Source organism: Chiloscyllium punctatum, chromosome 29 (genome assembly GCF_047496795.1).
Source record: "Chiloscyllium punctatum isolate Juve2018m chromosome 29, sChiPun1.3, whole genome shotgun sequence".
NCBI lineage: Eukaryota > Metazoa > Chordata > Chondrichthyes > Orectolobiformes > Hemiscylliidae > Chiloscyllium > Chiloscyllium punctatum.
In genome coordinates, this window is record NC_092767.1 from 69,241,587 (window position 1) to 69,256,475 (window position 14,889).

Consider the following 14,889-nt stretch of genomic DNA (forward strand, 5'->3'; position numbering starts at 1 on the left):
GTGGGGGATTTCTAGACTGGGGGGGGGGGGGGGGGCACATCTTTAAGGTGAGAGGAGAGAGATTTTAAAGAGGACATGATGGGAAAATGTTTTACACAGACGGTGGTTCGGGTGTGGAATGAACTTCCTGCGGAAGTGGTGGATGTGGATACAGTTACAACATTTAAAAGACACTTGGGTAAGTATATGAATAGGAAAGGTCTGGAGGGATATGGGCCAGGAGCAGCAGGCAGGACAGTTTAGTTTGGGATAATGGCCAGCATGGACTGAAGGATCTGTCTCCAGGCTGTATGACTCTATGTTCACCTTTCAAATAAGTTTAAAATGCAGCCATTGTTAAAAGGCAACGATTCCTAAACTGACTGTTCATCTCAGTAGAACCAAATAATGTGCAAACAGACTAGTGGGTATACCCTCCCAGTGTTCTTCTCGGGAATGAGGAATAGAAGTCCCTTTTTATTCAAGGGATTTGATTTTGCTTATCGCCCATCCCTAATAGCTCGAGGTGATGGTGAGCTGTCTTCTTAGAAAGCTGCAGTGCATGGCACACCCACAGTGTTGCTAGGGAGGGAGGGAGAGGATAGAACAGTGAGGTTGAGAAGATCTGAGGAATGAGGGGAGTCAGAAAAACTGACAGGAAAGGGAGCAACTTGGGGAGACCTCCCTTGATAGAAGCAATAATCCTGAGAGTTTTGAACAAGAAAGTGACATCAGAAGTGGTACCTGAGGAATTAGTACTGTGTGCTTTAATTATATAAAAGACATTGAGCAGACATGGGGGAGGCACAATTAGTGTCAGAATCATACAGCCCAACTCATCCATGGTGATCAGGTTTCCGAAACTGAACTACAGTAGTCCCATTTCTTTTTCCCGTTGGGCAGAAAAGGAAGCCATTGGATCCAGGCTGAGTAAGTCCTAAAGCAAATGAGATCTGAACAGAAATGGTCCAGTGTTTAGTTCGGACTTATTCCTAGAAAGCAAAGAGCAGAGTGATGAACACTCTCACCTGAACCAGAGATCTGAGTCTCAAGTGAATGCAAAACCTCCCCCTGTGTTTCAGCACAGTACCAATGGAGTGCTACATTGCCTTTCATTTGAGATAAAGTCACAGTCCTGTAGCCTCCAGTCTGAAAAACGACTGTATACCAGGGCTTGCTGCTTCCTGCCCCCAGCCAATTTTAATCCAGTCTGACACTGACACTCCTATTCCATCAGCCTCCACCTTGTCAGACACTTGCTAGAAATTCATTTCGACAGCATCCACTGCTTTTCCTCATCAACATTCACTATTGCTTTCTCAAAAATCAATTACTTGAGTACAATTTGCATTTTAGAGATGTACAGCACGGAAACAGACCTTTCAGTCCAACTTGTTCATGCTGACCAGATATCCTAACTTAATCTAGTCCCATTTGGCAGCAATGTTTTATCTGTACAGGCTCTCCTTAAAGTCAAACTCTGAAAGTGCCTGATTATTTTTCCCTATATCACTGTAAAACTTTACCAAACATTGATGTTAAACTGATTGGCCTATAGTTACTAGGAATACCCTTACACTTTTTCTTGAACATTTGCCACTCTTCAACTCTTTGGGACCTTCTCTTGGGAGACTGGAAGGGTACACAAGCCCGTCTGCGATCTTCAGTGTCTGTTTCATTCAGGCCAGGTGAGCTATCCACTAAGTACAATCAGATAATAGGCCCCCATTGTTTTCTTTGGCTGGTTCTTGCTTGGAGAACTCACCTGACGTGCATCATACGTTTCTCAGTTGCGTCATACTCTTTATTTCAGAGAGTAGTGACTAAGGGATTCCAAGAAGGCGTTTGCCAAGTTGGCACACAAAAGGCTTGGGTTAACAAAACAGAAAGCCCATGTAACAGGAGGGTCTGTAACAGGAGGGTCAGTATCAGCTTTGGAGGGCAAATCAGCTGAAGATCAGGAAACTGCAAGTCATGGCAAATGGCTGTTTTTCAGACTGGAGGATGGTAGACAGCAGCGTTCCACATGGCACAGTGCTTTCCAGGTACTGGAAAACAATAATTACTATTACAAATTTGCAGGTGATACTGAATGTGGAGGCAACTACATAAAGAATAGTAATTATTAAAGATTTCTGAATTTCATTAAATTAACATTTGAATTATTTAAATAGGGGTTTATAGAGAAGACAAAATAAAGTCAGCAAACAAGTGTATTAATTAGATTAATCTAAAATCAGTGAAATTCAAGTACAATTATTTGCAATCCAGATTATGTCATCTAGAACTTAAATGTAACATCTATTTTAAAAAAAACTAGAACTGACAGGGCTGGATAAGTGTTCAGACATCACCACTTCCCTCATTTAACCTGACTTCAATCATTCCCTCTCTGCATAACATCATCCCACTCCTCCACCATCCTCCCTTCTCCATCATTAAGCCCTTTGTCCCAAAATCTTTAGTGCTACCACCACCCCCCCTTCATACTCTTCACTCCTCTTCAACATCTCCCTTCTCTGCATCTTCAACATATTCATCCACCGTTCCCCCTACATCAGCCCCTTACCCACTGCCTCATTCACCACCCATTCCCATAGCTGTCCATCATTCACCCCATCCATTATCTCCTTCTCCACCATAATCCCCTGCCCATCCATCAGACATGCCTCCCATTCACCCATCATCCCTTTGCTATCACCAATTATATTTTCCATTGGCCTATAACATTTCCCCTCCCCACGCTGCACATCATCATCCCACATCCCAAATCTCTCATATCACACCCTCCCAATCATCTCCCCATCTCCTGTCCAATCTTTATTCCTGTTTCCATTTCCCCACCATCCCCCCCCCCCACATACAAGCACCCATTATCACCTCTCCCCCCACATAATCATTCCGGTCGCCCTGCCCAGATAATCCACCCCATCTCCCTCCCTCCTAACATCATCCAACCCATCCCCTACCCCCATCATAAACCGGCTACATCATCATCATTCCCCATCACTCCACATCATCCACCCCTTCCCCCCCATATCATCCACCCCCTCCCCATACCACATCATCCACCCCTTCCCCCCCCATGCCACGTCATCCACCCCTTCCCCCCCTCATGCCACATCATCCACCCCTTCCCCCCCTCATGCCACATCATCCACCCCTTCCCCCCCCCACCTCCCCATGCCACATCATCCAAACCCACACCATAATACAGCGCAGAACAGGCCCTTAATGTTGTGCTGACCTGTGAACTAATTTAAGCTATCCCATCATCATCCATATTCTTATCCAAACACTGTTTAAATCCCCCTAATGTGGATGAGTTAACTATATTGGCAGGCAGGGCATTCCACGTCCTTACCACTCTCTGAGTAAAGAACCTGCCTTTGACACCTGTCTTAAAACTATCACCCCTCAATTTGCAACTATGTCCCCTCCTACAAGCCAACATCATCACCCTAGGAAAAAGGCTCTCACTGTCCACCCTATGTGATTATCTTGTATATCTGTATTAAATCCCTTCTTAGCCTTCTCTCGAATGAGAACAGACCCAAGTCCCTCAGCCTTTCCTCATAAGACCTTCCCTCCAGACCAGGCAACATCCTGGTAAATCTCCTCTGCCCTTTTTCCAATGCTTCCACATGCTTCCCGTGATGGGGCGACCAGAACTGTACACAATACTCCAAGTGAGGCCGCACTAGCATTTTGTACAGTTGCAGCATGACATCACAGCTCCGGAACTCAATCTCTCTACCAATAAAACCTAACATACCGTATGCCTTCTTAACAGCACTATCAACCTGGGTGGCAATTTTCAGGGATCTATGTACTTGGACACCAAGATCCCTCTGCACACCCACACTACCAAGAATCTTTCCATTGACCCAGTATTCTACCTTCCTGTTATTCTTCCCAAAATGAATCACCTCACATTTAGAACATAGAGCATAGAAAACCACAGCACGGAACAGGCTCTTCGGCCCAAAATGTTGTACCGAGGATTATTCCTAATCTAAACTAAAATAACCTAACCTATACGGCCTTCAATTCACTGCTGTCCATGTGTCCAGCAGTCAATTAAATGTCCCTAATAACTCTGCTTCTACCACCACCACCACCACGAGCAACACATTCCATGTGTTCACAACTCTCTGCGTAAAGGACCTACCTCTGACGTCTCCTCTATACTTTCTTCCTAATATCTTAAAACTATGACCCCTCATGCCAGTCAATCCTGCCCTAGGGAAAACTCTCTGGCTATTAACTCTATCACTGCCTCTCATTACCTTGTACACCTCGATCAGGTCACCTCTCTTCCTCTTTCTCCAGAGGGAAAAGTCCAAGTTTAGTCAACGAAGCTTAGTCCAAGCTTCGTAAGACAAGCCGTCCAGTCCAGGCAGCAATGTGGTAACCCTTCTTTGCACCCTCTCCAAAGCTTCTGTATCTTTCCTATAGTAGGGCGACCAGAACTGGACACAATTGGTCTCACCAGGATCTTATAGAACTGCAGCAAAACCTCATGGCTCTTAAACTCGATCCCCTTGTTCATGAAAACCAACACCATATGATTTTTTAACAACCCTATTCACTTGGGTGGCAACTTTGAAGGATCTATGCACTTGAACATCAAGATCCCTCTGTTCCTCCACATTGCCAAGAATCCTGTCTTTAATCCAATATTCAGCATTCGAGTTCAACCTTCCAAAATGCATCACTTCACATTTATCCGGGTTGAACTCCATCTGCTATTTCTCAGCCCCTGCATCCTGTCAATGTCATGCTGCAGCCTGTAATTGCCCTCAATACTATCAACAGCACCTCCAACCTTTCTGTCATCTGCAAATTTACTAACCCACCCCTCAACCAAGCAATTTATAAAACCTAAAAAGAGCAGAGGCCCAGGAATAGAGCCTGCGGGACACCACTCACCACTGACCACCAGGCAGAATACTTTCCATCTACAATAACTCTCTGCCTTCTATCAGCCAGCCAATTCTGAATCCAGATAGCCAAATCTCCCTGTATCCCATATCTTGACTTTATGAATGAGCCTACCATGGGGAACCTTATCAAATGCCTTGCTGAAGTCAATATACACCACATCCACTGCTTGACCTTCGTCGTCCTGTCTCGTCACCTTGTCAAAGAACTCAATAAGATTTGTGAGGCATGACCTGCCCCTCACAAAGCCATGCTGACTGCCTTTAATCACGCAATGCTTTTCTAAATAGTCATAAATCCTATCCCTCAGAATTCTTTCCAAAACCTTGCTGACCACACACGTAAGACTGACTGGTCTGTAATTGCCAGGGATTTCCCTATTCTCCTTCTTGAAAAGAGGAACAACATTCCCCTCCCTCTAATCCTCTGCACAATTCCCATGGAGAGCGAGGAAGCATAAGTCTTCACCAGGGGCTTAGCAACCTCCTGTCTCGCTTCCCAGAGCAACCTCGGATAAATCTGGTCTGGCCCTGTGGACTTATCAATATTAATGTTTGCCAGAATTTCCAGCACATCAACTTCCTCAATCTTGATCTGTTCAAACCTATTTCCCAGCTCCTCAAAGTTCTCACTCACAACAAGGTCCCTTTCCTTAGTGAAAACTGAAGCAAAAATCTCATTTAGGGCTTCCCCCCTCTGCTCAGACTACACTCACAAGTTCCCTCCGCTATCCCTGATCGGCCCTACCTTCTCCCTGATCATTCTCTTATTCCTCACGTATGAGTAAAATCCCTTTGGGTTCTCCCTAATCCTTCCTGTCAAGCCTTTTTCGTGTCCCCTCCTGGATCTCCTCAGTCCATTTCTGAGCTCCGTTCTAGTAAGCCTACAATGCTCTAAAGCTGTGTTAGATCCTTGCTTCCTCCACCTTATGTAAACTGCCTTCTTCCTTTTGATGAGAAGCTCTTCTGTTCTCATCATCCAAGGTTCCTTAATCTTACCCCTTCTTGTCTGTTTCAGAGGAACAAATCCGTGCATCAGTTGCAACAACCGCTCCTTAAACAGTCTCCACATGTCTGTTGTGCCCTTTCTGTGGAACAATTGCTCCCAATCTGTACTTTCCAACTCTTGTCTGATAGCATCATAATTTCCTTTTCCCTAAATAAATATCTTCCCTTGGTAACTGCTCCTTTCCCCCTCCAAGGCTATGGTAAATGTGAGGCAGTTGTGGTCACTGTCACTAAAGTCCTTCTCCTACCACAAGATCTGGTAGGATCTCATTGCCACGCACCAAATCCAAAATGGCCTCTCCCCTCGTCGACCTGTCTACATACTGAGTAAGGAAAAATTTATCTACATTGAATTCCATTTTCCACCCCTCAGCCCAATCCTGCAGTTTATTAAAGACCCCACTGCAACCTGCAACATTCTTCCAGACTGTCCACCACTCCACCAACTTTAGTGTCATCTGCAAACTTACTAACCCATCCACCTATGCCTGCGTCCAAGTCATTTATAAAATGACAAACAGCAGTGGTTCCAAAACTGATCCTTGTGGCACACCAGACGCTAGACTGAATATTTCCCATCAACCACCATTTGTTGCCAATTTCTAATCAAAACTGCTAAATCACCCTCAATCCCATGCCTCTGCATTTTCTCCAATAGCCTACCATGTGGAACCTGATCAAATGCTATACTGAAGTCCATGTATACCACGTCAACTGCCCAACCCTCATCTACATGTTTGGTCACCTTCTCAAAAAGCTCAACGAGGTTTGTGAGACACGACCGGTCCTTGACAAAACCACGTTGACTTTCTCCAATCAAATTATTGCTTCGAGATGATTATAAATCCTATCTCTTACAATTCTTTCCAAACCTTTTCCTACAACAGACATAAGGCTCACTGGTGTATAATTACCTGGGTCATATCTACTGCCCCTCTTGAACAAGGGCACAACATTCGCAATCCTCCAGTAATCTGGAACTAAACCTGTAGACAATGACGACTCAAAGATCAAGGCCAAAGGCTCTGCCGTCTCCACCCTAGCTTCCCAGAGAATCCGCTGATAAATCCCATCTGGCCCAGGGGACTTATCTACTTTCGCACCTTCTAGAATTGATAACACCTCCTCCTCACTAACCTCAATCCTTTCAAGTCTAATAGCCCCATCTATAACTCTTGTCCTGTGGCATGTACCTATCTTTTTCCATCGCTAAACTAAACGAAACCGAATTATGGTCACTCTCTCCAAAGTGCTCGCCTACCACTAAATCAAACACTTGGCCTGGTTCATTATCAAGTACCAGATCCAGTGGGGCCTCCCCTCTTGTCAGCCCTTTGACGTACTGTGTCAGGAAACCCATCTGCACACATTGGATAAAATCTGATACATCCGACGTACCAGAGTTATAGCGTTTCCGTTAATGCTGGGGAAGGTAAAGTCCCCCATAATGACCACCCTGTTCCTTTCTCTCTTGCCCAAGATCGTTTTGCCAATCCTCTCCTCCACATCCCTGGAACTTTGCGGAGGCCTATAAAAAAACTCCAGCAGTGTGAACTCTCCTCTCCTGCTTCTAACCTCAGCCCATACCACCTCAGTGCACGAGTCCTCCTCAAAAGTTCTTTCAGCCACTGTTATATTGTCCTTTACTAAAAAAAGGCACACCTCCCCCTCTTTAACTGCCTTCCCTGATCTTAATGAAATATCAAAACCCTGGAACCTGCAACATCCATTCCTGACCCTGCTCTATCCATGTCTCTGAAATGGCCACAACATCATCCACCCCTTCCTCATCATCCACCCCTTACCCCTCCACCCACATCATCAACCCTTTCCCCATCACATCAACCACCCATCCCCCTCCCCACATCACCCCCATCATCATTCTTTCCCCTCCCTCCCTCCCCACATCATCCCCTCCCCATAAACCTTCCAATCATCATTCCGTCTCCCACATCGCCCCATCAACACCTCCCTCCCCACACCACCCCCATGATCCTCCTCTCCTTTCCCTCCCCACATCACCCCTCCATCATCTCCTCTCCCCACCAAACCCTTCCACCCATCATCATCATCCACTACATCCCTATCATCCTCTTCCCCCATCTTCACCACATTCCATCATGATCCCCGTTCCTCACATTATCATCTTCTTCCCCGTCATTAAATCACCCCCTTTCCCCCATCATCGATATCCACCCTCTCCCTCATCAACTTCCCCTCCCCCACCATCACACCCCCCATCATTCCCTTCCTCCATCATCTCCTTCACCCCCATTGTCATCCCCTTCCCCCCCATCTTCATCATCCCCATCCCCCATCATCATCCCTTTCACCCATCATCCCCTCCCCCAACATCATCCCCATTACACCCACCATCACCATCTTCATCCACTTCCCCCCATCTTCATTCCCTACCCCCACCATCCCCTTCCCCCCATCTTCATCCACTTCCCCCCATCTTCATTCCCTACCCCCACCATCCCCTTCCCCCATCTTCATCCACTTCCCCCCATCTTCATCCCTATCCCCCTTCATCATCCACTGCCCATCATCATTCCCTTCCCCCATCATTAACCCTTCCCTCATCATCAATCACCCCCCTTCCCCATCATCACACCCGTTCCCCCATATCGTCATCCCCGTTTCCCCCATTGTCATGTCCTTCTCCCATCAATCAACCTCCATCATCAATATACCCCTCCCCTCAGCATCACCCCTCCCCAACATCAACTCCTCTCCGTCATGATTATCCCCTCCCCATCATCAATCACCCTCTTCCCCCATTATCAATATCCACATCCCTGTCATCACCCTGCTCCCCTACACCCCATCAGCGCCCCCCTCATCATCACCCCCTTGTCCCCTCCCCCACCATCACCCCTTCCCCATCATCTCCTTCACCCCATCATCCCCTTCCCCATCATCATCCCCTTCCCCCCATCATCAGCCTCTTCCCTTCATCTCATTCCCCCATTCCCCATCATCACCCTGCTCCCCTACACCCCATCATCACCCCCCATCGTCACCCCTTTCCCTCATCATTATCACCCCCTTGTCCCCCTCATTGTCACCCACTTGACCCCTCCCCTTCATTGTAATCCCCTGCCTCCCTCGTTGTAATCCCCGTCACTCTCATTGTCACCCCCTTGCTCTCCCTAGTCACCCCTTTCCCCACCCCCATCGTCACCTCCTTCCTCCCATCCCCCATCATCAACCCCTTGCCCCATCCCCCCACATCATTACCCCCTTGCCCTCATCGTTCCCCTTCCCCCGCATCAGCGCCTTCATCAATCACACCCTTCCCCCATTATCATCAATCACACCCTTCCCCCATTATCAGTCGCCCCTTCCCTACCCTCATCACCCGTCCACACTCATCAAACCCCTCCCCCTCATCATTATCCCCTTCCTCCATCACCCAATTCCCCCTCATCACACCCTTTCTCTCATCGTCACTCCCTTTCCCCGCAACACCTCCTTCATCAATCACATCCTTCTTCTCATCAAACCCCTCCCCCCTCATCATTCTCCCCTTCCCCATCAAACCCCTCCCCCTCATCATTCTCCCCTTCCCCATCAAACCCCTCCCCCTCATTATTCTCCCCTTCCCCATCAAACCCCTCCCCTCATCATTCTCCCCTTCCCCATCAAACCCCTCCCCCTCATTATTCTCCCCTTCCCCATCAAACCCCTCCCCCTCATCATTCTCCCCTTCCCATCAAACCCCTCCCCCTCATCATTTTCCCCTCCCACCCCCATCATTCTCCCCTTCCCCATCAAACCCCTCCCCCTCATTATTCTCCCCTTCCCCATCAAACCCCTCCCCCTCATCATTCTCCCCTTCCCCATCAAACCCTCCCCCTCATTATTCTCCCCTTCCCCATCAAACCCCTCCCCCTCATCATTCTCCCCTTCCCCATCAAACCCCTCCCCCTCATCATTTTCCCCTCCCACCCCCATCATTCTCCCCTTCCCCATCAAACCCCTCCCCCTCATTATTCTCCCCTTCCCCATCAAACCCCTCCCCCTCATCATTCTCCCCTTCCCCATCAAACCCCTCCCCCTCATTATTCTCCCCTTCCCCATCAAACCCCTCCCCCTCATCATTCTCCCCTTCCCCATCAAACCCCTCCCCCTCATTATTCTCCCCTTCCCCATCAAACCCCTCCCCCTCATCATTCTCCCCTTCCCCATCAAACCCCCTCCCCCTCATCATTTTCCCCTCCCACCCCCATCATTCTCCCCTTCCCCATCAAACCCCTCCCCCTCATTATTCTCCCCTTCCCCATCAAACCCCTCCCCCTCATCATTCTCCCTTCCCCATCAAACCCCTCCCCTCATTATTCTCCCCTTCCCATCAAACCCCTCCCCCTCATCATTCTCCCCTTCCCCATCAAACCCCTCCCCCTCATCATTCTCCCCTTCCCCATCAAACCCCTCCCTTTCATCATTTTCCCCTCCCACCCCCATCATTATCCCCTTTCCCATCAAACCTCTTACCCCCTCATCATTATCCCCTTCCCCATCAAAGCCCACCTCCCTCATCATTAGCCCCTTTCCCATTAAACCTCTCCTCCATCATTATCCCCTTCCCCATCAAATCCCTCCCTTGCAGCATCACCCCCCTTGCCCTCCCCCTCATTACCCCTTCCGCATCAAACCCCTCCCCCTCATCATTATCCCTCCCCCTCATCATAATGATCCCTTTCCCCCATCATCACTCTTCCCCCCAATGTCAGCCCTTGCCCCCATCACCCCTTTGCACCCCCATCATCTCCTTACCACCCACTTCATCACCCCCTTGCCCCACTACACGCCCATCCCCTCCATCATCAACCCCTTGCCTCCTCACACCTCATTGTCACCCCCCTTGTTCCCTCCTCCTTCATTGTCATCCCCTTGCCCTCCTCTTTCTCTCATCAAACCCTGCCCCCCCGCCCTCATGAACTCTTTGCCCCTCCCCTCTCACCATCATCCACCTTCCCCCTCATTACACCCTGCTCCCCTTACCCTCATCACCCCCTTTTCCCCTCGTCACCCCTTTGCCCCTCCCCTCTCATCGTCACCCACCTCCCCTCCCCTCCTCACCCACCTCCCCTCCCCTCCTCATTGTCACTCTCCTCCTATTCGTCACCCTTTGCCCCACTCACCACCCCCTTGCCCCCTTCCCATCGTCATCCCCTTGACCCCCTCCAATCGTCACCCCCTTGACCCCATCAGTCACCCCCTTGACACTCCATTATCATCCCCATGACCCTCCATCATCACCCCCTTGACCCCATCAGTCACCCCCTTGACCCACACCCATCGTCACCTCCATCCCCCACCATCACCCCCATCCCCCATCATCACCTCCATCCCCCATCATCACCCCCTTTCCTCCATCATCACACCCCTCCCCTGAATCACCTCCTTCATCAATCACCCCTGCCCCACCAATCATGCCCTTGCCCCCTTCTCAGATACCCCTTCCCCACCGATCATCACTCCTCCCCCCTCATCATTATCCCGTTCCCTCATCAACACCCATTCCGTCCCCACTGTCACTCCCTGCCTCCCACTATCACCTTGTGCCCCTCTCATAGTCACCCCTTGCCCCCTCCCCCTCATTGTCACCCCTTCAACATCAACCCCTTGTCCCCTTCCATCCTCATCGTCACCCCCTTGCCCCCCGCCCTTCATCATCACCCCGTCGCCCCTTCAACGTCACCCCCCTTCACCCGCTGCCCACTTCCCCTTATCATCATATCCTTGCCACCTCACCCCTCACTGTCACCCCCTCATCATCACACCCCTTGCCTCACACCCCCATCATCACAACCCTACCCCGCATCATGACCCTCTTGCTCCCCTCATCGCCCCCCTCACCAACCACCTGCCCCTCCTCCACCTCTGTCACCCACCTCTCCCTGCTCCCCATTGTCACCCACCTCCCCCTCCACCCTCATTGTCAACCCCCTCCTTCCTCATCACCCCTTGACCCCCATCATCCTCACACCCTTGAACCCCCATCCTCGCCCTTTCACCCCCTTCATTATTACCCCTATCATCACCCTTTGCCACACCCTCATCACCTCCCTTCCCCACCACCATCACCCCCTGCCCCTATTATCAGCCACCCCTTCCCCACCAATCATTATTCCTCCTCATCAGTATCTCCTTCCCCCATCAACAACCAGCCCCTATTGTCACCCCCTGCCTCCCTCATAGTCACCCCCTTTCCCCTCCCCCGTCATTGTCCCCCTTGCCCTCCTCATCGTCCCCCTTCCACCCTATCCTCACGCGTCCCCAACTCATCGTCGCCCCCCCGCCCCGTCCTCCCATCGTCGCCCCCCCTGCCCCGTTCCCCAATCGTCGCCCCCGCTGCCCCGTCCTCCCAATCGTCGCCCCCCCCGCCCGTCCTCCCAATCGTCGCCCCCCCCGCCCCGTCCTCCCAATCGTCGCCCCCCCCGCCCCGTCCCCCAATCGTCGCCCCCCCCGCCCCGTCCCGTCCCCCCAATCGTCGCCGCCCCCCCTGCCCCGTCCTCCCAATCGTCGCCCCCCCCGCCCCGTCTCCCCAATCGTCGCCGCCCCCCCCGGCCCCGTACCCCCAATCGTCGCCCCCCCCGCCCCGTCCCCCCAATCGTCGCCCCCCTGCCCCGTCCCGTCCCCCCAATCGTCGCCCCCCCGCCCCGCCCCGCCCCGCCCCGTCCCCCCAATCGTCGCCCCCCCCGCCCCGTCCCCCCAATCGTCGCCCCCCCCCGCCCCGTCCCCCCAATCGTCGCCCCCCCGCCCCGTCCCCCCAATCGTCGCCCCCCCCCGCCCCGTCCCCCCAATCGTCGCCCCCCCCGCCCCGTCCCCCAATCGTCGCCCCCCCGCCCCGTCCCGTCCCCCCAATCGTCGCCGCCCCCCCTGCCCCGTCCCGTCCCCCCAATCGTCGCCGCCCCCCCTGCCCCGTCCTCCCAATCGTCGCCCCCCCGCCCCGTCTCCCCAATCGTCGCCGCCCCCCCGCCCCGTACCCCCAATCGTCGCCCCCCCCGCCCCGTCCCCCTGCCCCGTCCCGTCCCCCCAATCGTCGCCCCCCCGCCCCGCCCCGCCCCGCCCCGTCCCGTCCCCCCAATCGTCGCCCCCCCCGCCCCGCCCCGTCCCGTCCCCCCAATCGTCGCCCCGTCCCCCCAATCATCGCCCCCCCCGCCCCGTCCCCCCAATCGTCGCCCCCCCGCCCCCCGTACCCCCAATCGTCGCCCCCCCCGCCCCGTCCCCCCAATCGTCGCCGCCCCGCCCCGTCCCCCCAATCGTCGCCCCCCCGCCCCCCCCGCCCCGTCCCCCCAATCGTCGCCCCCCCCGCCCCGTCCCCCCAATCGTCGCCCCCCTGCCCCGTCCCGTCCCCCCAATCGTCGCCCCCCCGCCCCGCCCCGCCCCCCCAATCGTCGCCCCCCCCGCCCCGCCCCGCCCCCGTCCCCCCAATCGTCGCCCCCCCGCCCCGTCCCCCCAATCGTCGCCCCCCCGCCCCGCCCCGCCCCGTCCCCCCAATCGTCGCCCCCCCCCGCCACCCGTCCCCCCTATCGTCGCCCCCCCCCCGCCCCGTCCCGTCCCGTCCCCCTATCGTCGCCCCCCCCGCCCCCGTCCCCCCAATCGTCGTCCCCCCCGCCCCGTCCCGTCCCCCCAATCGTCGCCCCCCGCCCCGCCCCCGCCCCGCCCCGTCCCCCCAATCGTCGCCCCCCCGCCCCGTCCCCCCTATCGTCGCCCCCCCCGCCCCGTCCCGTCCCCCCTATCGTCGCCCCCCCGCCCCGCCCCGTCCCGTCCCCCCTATCGTCGCCCCCCCCGCCCCGTCCCGTCCCCCCAATCGTCGCCCCCCCCCGCCCGTCCCCCCTATCGTCGCCCCCCCCGCCCCCGTCCCGTCCCCCCTATCGTCGCCCCCCCGCCCCGCCCCGTCCGCCCTCCCGTCCCCCCTATCGTCGCCCCCCCCGCCCCGCCCCGTCCCCCCAATCGTCGCCCCCCCCCGCCCCGTCCCCCCAATCGTCGCCCCCCCCCCCGCCCGTCCCCCCAATCGTCGCCCCCCCGCCCCGCCCCGCCCCGTCCCCCCCAATCGTCGCCCCCCCGCCCCGTCCCCCCTATCGTCGCCCCCCCGCCCCGCCCCGTCCCCCCTATCGTCGCCCCCCCCGCCCCGTCCCGTCCCCCCAATCGTCGCCCCCCCCCCGCCCCGTCCCCCCAATCGTCGCCCCCCCCCCGCCCCGTCCCCCCAATCGTCGCCCCCCCCGTCCCCCCAATCGTCGCCCCCCCCCGTCCCCCCAATCGTCGCCCCCCCCCCCGCCCCGTCCCCCCAATCGTCGCCCCCCCCCCCCCCCCAATCGTCGCCCCCCCCCGCCCCGCCCCCCCCCCCAATCGTCGCCCCGCCCCCCCAATCGTCGCCCCCCCCCGCCCCCCCAATCGTCGCCCCCCCCCGCCCCCCCAATCGTCGCCCCCCCCCGCCTCCCCAATCGTCGCCCCCCTGCCCTGTCCACCCTCATCGTCACCCCTTTGCCCCGCCCCCTGATTGTCATTCTATGTCCCCCCCCCACCGTCATCGCCTTATCCCCTCCCCCTTATCGTCACTCCTTTGCCTCCCCCCTCATTGTCATTCTTCGTCCCCCTTCATCGTCATCCCGTTGCCCCTCCCCTAATCGTCACCCCTTTGCCTGCTCCCCCTCATTGTCATCCCCTTGCCCCTCCCCATCGTCATCCCCTTGCCCCTCCCCCTATCGTCATCCCCTTGCCCCTCCCCCTATCGTCATCCCCTTATCCCCTCCACCTCATGGTCACCCCCGTGCCCCCTACTCGTCATAATCACCCGGCCCCCCCTTTCCACTTGACGCAATTCCCCGCAAGCTCCTCCCATGTGGCATTCCGGGCGCCTCTGATTGGATGATGTGAAGGAGGCGTGGCCATCACGACGCCAATCCGATTGGTCGCCCTCGTGCTGCTGGAATATTCTGGAAGA

The 14,889-nt window shown here is 54.8% G+C and overlaps 1 long non-coding RNA gene across 1 annotated transcript; it reads right to left on the minus strand.

Annotated features, from left to right (window-relative positions):
* Positions 1 to 720: 720 nt before the first annotated feature.
* Positions 721 to 14,884, minus strand: LOC140454535 (uncharacterized). Its single transcript, XR_011952710.1, has 2 exons — positions 14,740 to 14,884; positions 721 to 2,027 (listed from the first exon to the last, which is right to left on the minus strand). It is a non-coding gene; the product is annotated as an uncharacterized lncRNA (long non-coding RNA).
* Positions 14,885 to 14,889: the final 5 nt, after the last annotated feature.